General features: G+C 42.6%; 1 protein-coding gene across 2 annotated transcripts in view; it reads left to right on the top strand.

Moving 5' to 3' along the window:
- The first annotated feature begins 5077 nt into the window (after positions 1-5077).
- The window catches only part of LOC147422539 (Alkaline-phosphatase-like family protein), an 88331-nt gene continuing 85971 nt past the window's right edge, over positions 5078-7437 (top strand). Inside the window, exon 1 of one of the 2 annotated variants that reach the window (XM_086503024.1) lies at positions 5078-5277. The gene's annotated coding sequence lies outside the window, so the exon portion shown is untranslated. The remainder of the gene's footprint in view (positions 5278-7437) is intronic. The other variant, XM_086503023.1, reaches the window with a different exon arrangement.

Below are 7437 nucleotides of genomic sequence, written 5' to 3'. Positions count from 1 at the left end.
AAGTCTGACATAATCTTTAGTAGTCACATATGATGTAAACCACTCTTTGTGCAGAGAAACATGTAAAGATGTCCCTGAGTCGATAATCCAATCACTCATAGCATGTCCGTCCTCTACAGTCAAGAAAACAGAATCAAGATTGCTTGTGAGGAAGATGTCACCAGCTGCTATATCAGAATCACTGTCTGAACCAAATCATGTGACATTCACCTCTTCAATCTTCACTGAACTCTTCTTTTCATCTTGCTCAGAACTCTTTGTTTTGCCTTTTTCTTGTTTCCACTTCATACAAGGCGCGACAGAATTACTTAACGCTGTACGAAAAGTATCCCAACTTTCTAGCAAAGTGATTAAGAGAAACATAGCCTTCACTGAATCTGGAAAGACTATCTCCTGTGCTGTTAACTGGCTGAAAATTGTGTGAAGTTCATTGAGATGATTTGGCATAGCTGTCCCTTCCTTCATCTTCAAATCCACCAATTTCTTGAGCCAGTAAATCTGAGAAGCAGCACTTTGTTTCTCGTACACACCACATAGCTTTTGCCATACGCCATACGCTGTAGTCTCTTCTGCTACGTTGAAGTAAACATTTTCTGCCAGTGTCAGCATGATTGCGGGACAAGCTAACTCGTCAAGCTCTTCCCACTCATCTTCAGCCATACCTTCTGGTCTCTCCCCTTTGAGCTTCAGTGGCTTCACTTGTTTTTTCTGCACCAAAACCTGCCAAATCTGCTTCTTCCAGAATGGAAAGTTTGTGCCATCCAACTTCTTTATGTTGTAAAGAGTCTCACTTTGAGAAGATGCCATATCTGCCAAACTGTTTACTTCTAGAAAAAATCCGGCAGAGTTTCCCTTGTAAGCTGGCCTCTGTACAGAGTAAACAAACTGTAAACAACAAGTTGAACACCTCTCCTCAGGAACTGTCAGTATTTTGAAAAATTTTGACAGAGTCTCCCCTGTAAATTGAGCTCTGGAAACCAAAAGATAGCTCAAAAAACAACCATAAATAGCTGACCAGTGACAAATCTGAAAATCTCTGTAATATGCTATCCTGTAAGCATGCACTGTCTCCTGTCTGGGCGATGACAGAACCTGTATCTGTCTCAAGACTGAACCCTGAACAATGCCTCAACGGCCTGACGCATAAGATGCAATCCAGTGTCTACACAAAGTCATACATCCTATGGGATAAAAGTCGCCGAAGAGGATGCGTGTAGAGGGGAACTCCAGCAACCTAATCCACCTCACACTTTGGAACCCAGCCCCCAGTGCTTGGCTTCAAAAAACCTCACACATGACCCTCACAGATGGCTCAGCAAACTGCCCAGAACTAGCATACATCCTACAATAGACATTGCAATCACTGTCCTATGACCGCTGCGGCGATCTGTCTGTTAGCGTGACTCATAACTAGTAGACCCACAATCACAGAACATCAATCTGCAATACATGCCAGTGGTGTCAAGCCGTCGTATGGCCACACCTCCCCTGGAACCTGGCAAGCACAAGAAGTAGCAATGCATACTGCAATATATATATCTCATGATATATATGTATACCTGGTCTATAGATGATGCTTTGAAGACGAATGAGTGATGTATGTCGATGCCGATATTGATGCCGACCACCTCCTGCTTGCCAATCTACACAAGACGGATTTCTTTGCGGCTAAAACCTATCTTTTGATGTAGTGCTCAGAATGAAATTCTGAGAGCATAAACAGCTTTGAAAGGGGGACATACTCCCGGAACGCCGAGTGTGAATTTCCAAGCTCCGGATCGAGAATCTGCCTGAAAAGTGCGCGCGCGCGCGATTACGCAAATCCGCACTGAACTTGGCGGAGCGTGGATCGACTCTCACACACACACAGAGATACACAGAGAACTTACACAGCACGCAGAGAAGTCGTTTGAAGGGTTATCTCCCAAAACCTTATTATCCACAAAAGTATAAGTGAGTATATACAAAGAGTTAGAGGTAAGTGAGTTAGGCGGACGGGTGGCCATATCCGTATAAGAGGCCACTTGGGCTTTAATCCCAACAACAACACTTCTATACCACAACACAAGATGTATAGATGGTGAGGGGTGCCACAAGAGTTTACCAAAGGTGCTTGGGTATACATGCAACCATCTGTTGTTGGCTCTCACAATGTTCAAAACCGTGCAATATGTTTTCTCAATGTCAAGCATGCAATTGCAACAACTAGCTCAATTTCCTGCACATTGTAAGTATATGTTTTGAGAAGACAAAGTTGGGTGTGAAATCACAGTGGAATGTTTTTATGGCTTCATAATTATGATTTGCCATGATTTTGTAGTTATATTTTCATCCCACATTGGTGGAGGAGTAGCCACTTCATAACCTCTCCGGCACATTCAAAGCTATACATGCAAAAATTGTAGCAACAAATCTCGCACACCTTTGCCGAGTCAGACTGGTTCAAAGAACAATTTTCTTCTATTCTCACTCTTATATTGTACATTCTTCTACACAAGGGTATGGGAAGCTTGAACCCATCAAAGTATCTTCCGTACTAAGTATGGAGTGGCCACATCCAGATTTATGGTCGGTAGCATCTTCCAAGCAAAAGATGGTAATATATATCCAAAACTCCTTCTAAAGCTTCTACGTCTATGGGCTTGAGTTGGCGTTTGCCTATTCACTATTTTGTGCATATCTTCAAAGAGTTTGTGGAGACTACCACAATGCTTGTATATAAAGATTTGCATTATGAGGATTTAGGGAGGCTTTTAGAAGAGGAGAGGGGTTTCGTGGAGTGCATGCACAATGCTAAGTGACCCCCTTGAGCAAGATGTTCACCATCCTGATGGATGACTTTGGTTTTTGTTCTTCACGAATCAGAACACAAAAGAACTTCCTAATTTCTTTACTTCCTCGCCATAAATATTTTCCAATAAATTTAAACAACATCTCTTTTGTAGAGAGGACTATTTGACCAATTGAAAACATGATGCTGGCAGCCTCTAACTCATGGAAATCTGTCCAATAATTAAAATAAATAAAATGGAATAATGTGACTATTGAATCATACTCATTCTTACTGTTTTTCTTCTAAATCATTTGAAATTAAAAGTTTTTATACATCTCAATAAAAGTAACCATTTCAAATCAGTTTTTCTTTAATAGTTATAACTTGACCTTAAGATTTGGTAGATAGATTATCCAGTTGGTGGGAGAGAGTGTATTGTTAGCTCATTCAATTGTTCTTACTTGAATCTTTATGAATGTTGAAAATTTATATTTTGGGTAGGAAAGAGACTTCATAAGTTGGGATTCCTTTTGTGCTTCTCCTTCTTCTACTAAGGTTTAGGCCCCTCGAGCGAAATCTATTCCATTGGTCAAAACTTGGTGGTGCCACATCACTAGCTTGTCCAATAACCCCTTTCTTAAAGAAAAGTAATTGTCCTCAATTACAACTGCAAAACAACTAAAGGACAAAAACTTTCTTCAATAGACACTGACTCTATGTACCCATGTACTAGAGTCCATAAGACAATACATTTACAAAACATATAATTCACAAATTACACACTTGTCTCACACTCAACACTATGTTTCGATTATTCAATCCAGCGGCATCATCCGTCCAAAGTCTCGATGCACCTAGATCCTTGTGTAGCCATCACAATAGAATGTAGTAGATCAAATGCAGCAGAATGTAACATGCATCCCCACACCATACCATATTAACATGATTGCTAACTAATTGGGTTCATTTTGTCATGAGGACAATTGTAGTAAGTTTTTCCTATTCATTGCACTTTTTGTCAAAGTTAAGTGTTTGCCTATCATAACCTATTTTGTACATTCATGGTTGACATGCTCATCGTCATCGATCGAGTATCTTCCCTCGATTTTGAGAATGCTATATTAGAAGGAATCTGGTGCGGATCCATTCCTGGCAAGCATTGCGTGATCTAGACTGAGCATGGTATGCTAATGAGATGGCTTGGGAGATGATGAGATGGCTTGGGAGATGAAGAGGGGTGGCGAGAGCAGAGCTAGGTTGTGTGCGATGCAGTCACAAGGCCGGATGAGGTGGCCAAGAGAGCATACTAGTTGCATTGGAAAAACAAACAATATTTTTTTTTCTATATTCAAGGGGCGAGACATTTGACAACGAGGCCTTTGTGGTGGGATGGTTAGCCCCAATTGCAGAGAAAAGAAACTGGCCGCGTTTTGAGTTAGACCTCTCACAAATGTATTTGGGTTTTACCTTGTCAGTGCAAGAGAAAATCAAAGGGAAGAATCTGTCAAGATTTCGCGCAATAGATATAGAACTTGTCAAGATTGATTCTGTCTCTCTCTCTCTCTCCAGTTTGGGCACTGTGAGTAGGGCACATTTGCGTGCCGCTTTGTGTGTGCCAACAGATTTACTACCAATATGGTAGGATCTATCCCTCACGAAGGAAGATAGCGCATTGTTTGCAAGTTGAGAGATGCCTCAACCTGCACATAGCTCTTTGACACTGTTTCTCTCTCGCGAGTAGTGTGTAGGCTCTCGCACGGGGGTTTGGGGTGGGGGGGGGGGGGGGGGGTTTGAGTAGGCATTAGAGGCGTGGTGAATGAGGAGGAAAGTAGGGCTGTTGCATGGCGAAATCGAGGGAGAGGAAACGACAGGGCTGCCACGCAGTCAGAGGTGAGAGGGGAAAAAATTGTGGATGAAAAGTAGGGGGTGGGAATATTCTGCATTATAGAATTTTAATAAAGTAGATTGAATAATACATGTGTAGCTAAACCATTTGGGCTATGGTCACAAGAGGCTTAGTTTTCTGTAGGATCAATCAACCGGCTTTGACATGCGGCAACTTTTGACTTGCTTGGTAGTGTAACTATGCCTAAAAAGGCATAGTTACAGAACTATGCATTTTCTGTGCCGGTGAGCTTAAGATTTCTCTCTCTTTTTAGCGCCTTGGTCTTCCTCTCGCAACCCGCTGCAACCGGTGCATGCTCTCTAGGCTTAGTGACAACTAAGCCTCGCGTGACAACACCCTTAGCAATCATGATCATGTTCGTTTTGCTAAACCATTTAATCGAACCCTTTGGCAATTATGGCACACTAGTTTAATTTATGAACAAAGAAATGGCGCGAGATGCTGGATCCTGCATTTCGTCTGCGGTGTTGAGTACCGCCGGTGCCAACTTCTAGAGCCGTATAAAGATGAAAGCGAAAGAGACGCAGGTTTGGCGCATGGGGATGGAGGGCTGAATCTGCCTCCGGCTCTCAACAATAATTCAGCATCCAATTGCAAGGTAGTCTCTGTATCGTGTTATGTTCTTGTGAACTGTTTGTTTGCATGTTCGTTTGTCTAAATGCTGTGGCTGCAAAGGCTCTTCTGCCTCTTTGTGTGCTTTTATCGTTTGCTTGATAGAGTTCTCCATCTGCATTTTTCGTTTGTAGAGGAGCTTGTCTTAACTAGCACGGGAAAATATTTGCACTTCAGAAGGGTTTGATCTAGGCGCCATTCCTCTACATGAGACGGTCACGCTTGCAGGGCATCAATTTTGAAAGAGCTCTCTTAATGGATTACCCTATCCCTAACCTGGATAGCTTATCGGGAGATTGTCAGTGGAAGCAACTTCTTTTGTCAGGGAAGCCTTTTTTGTGACAATTTAGGTTCAAGAAAAGCATAACCTCTTTGTCTTTGATATCGAAGAATCGGCTCACTTGCACAACCCCCAGCCAGAACTCATTTGAATTGGATAGAGACAGAGATGGGTATGATGGAATCAGCATTGACCAAGTAACATCCCTTGCTTTTGTGTCTTCACTTGGCTGCCCTTCCATCCTGTTTCGCCTATCGGATTGCCAATGGAGCAGATAGCAAATACGGACATGGAGCTTGTTTTGGACCAGTTGCCTTTATCACTCGGCTGCCTGCCCACTCCTGTTCCACCTCCAATATCACGTGCACATCTAACCCTAAGTGCATGTCGATAAGCTAACTCCTACTTCTAGGGTTTAGGACAACCTAGGAAGTGTTCTGGCACCCTTGTGAGCTTGCACATAGGATGTGCATGTCGAGGCACTTAGATTAGTTGCATACCCTCTGATTGCACATGAGCACGACTAGTATCTGCTAGGTGTAGGCACTGGGGAGTGTTCCAGTATAGTTGCATTAGTACCCAACGTAGATATTTACCTGCATGTGAAGCACTTTGAAGTGAGCCTTGTATATAACTAAAACTCATGTACAAACTAAAAAAATTTCAGCCAAAATCCAGAAATTTGCAGGTTTTAGCTCGTTCTGTCTCCTTGTTTCTCTTGGATGCAGTTTTTTGCCCCGACTAGCCTTCTCTACGTGTAGTCGTGTTGGGACATCTCTCTGTTCGCGTCAATTTTGCTCATGGGGGCGTATGGAATCAATTTTAGTCATCTTCAGATTTCTCACCATTCATTTTTCAAGCTTTCTCTCAAGCTGTAAAGTGCCCCAATTAGAGTTGTGCTCATCAAGTTACGACTAGTTCTCTGCAGGGTTATGGCTATGGTAGCCTAGTGGCAAATTGTGTGTAGACAGATTCGGAGGGCATGTATCTATGAATTGTGGAATTGATGTTAAAGTTGTGGGTTTGTGATGTTTGATTGTGAAAGGAGAGGCTCTTGTCTTCATATGCATTGGTCGGCGTGTGCTGTAAATCCATGCTTTGGCAAGGTTTTGCTCCTATGTGACATAGTCTCTTGAGTGGGCGACGGCTAGTAAATTCCCAAGGGTCTACTCCTATTGGACTTGTGGTGTTTCAGAAGGATTTGGCAAAGCTTTTTGCGTCTTGTAGTTCTCTTTCAACGCTCTTGGGTGACATCAGTATAGAGGTGTTTCAGTTTGCTTGTTTCCCAACAACGTCAACTTCCAATTCTTCACACTTTCTCCATGGAGCAACTTGAATGACATAGAGTCAACGCGGTTTAGACAGATCTTTTATATTATTTTCTCTCCATAGTGGATTTATTGTAAACACAACTTGTTCACAATGCTGTGCAAGTACGAACGTATCCTATGCATTTGTCCACACCCGCTGAGAGACGGATTTGCAAGGTAGACCCGGAGGCCTCAACACAAGGGCTAACGCATGACGGCCTCATCATGAAAGTCACACAATAGGGGCACCACCTAGCTTGAAATGCAGCTAGGACGCAATGACTATACTATACAACACACCACACACCATGTCACGCAATTGAATATGTTATGAATGGTGGTATGAGTTGCAGAGAAACAAGTGGATATAGATAGTGAGAGTTGTGAATGTAGGTGTGTGGACTACTCACACAAGAGGTGGTGAGCCCGCACATGCAAGTCAGAAGAACAAAACAACCGTAAGGTGGCAAACCCGCACACCTCTACATACAAAGAGAAATAAATAAACCATACTCACAAATCCGGCACAATAGAAAGATGACATAATGAAAAGAGT

This window comes from Adiantum capillus-veneris, chromosome 27 (assembly GCF_014529385.1).
Source record: "Adiantum capillus-veneris isolate H3 chromosome 27, ASM1452938v2, whole genome shotgun sequence".
In the NCBI taxonomy this organism is placed as follows: domain Eukaryota; kingdom Viridiplantae; phylum Streptophyta; class Polypodiopsida; order Polypodiales; family Pteridaceae; genus Adiantum; species Adiantum capillus-veneris.
This window is presented reverse-complemented; position numbering and strand designations above follow the sequence as displayed.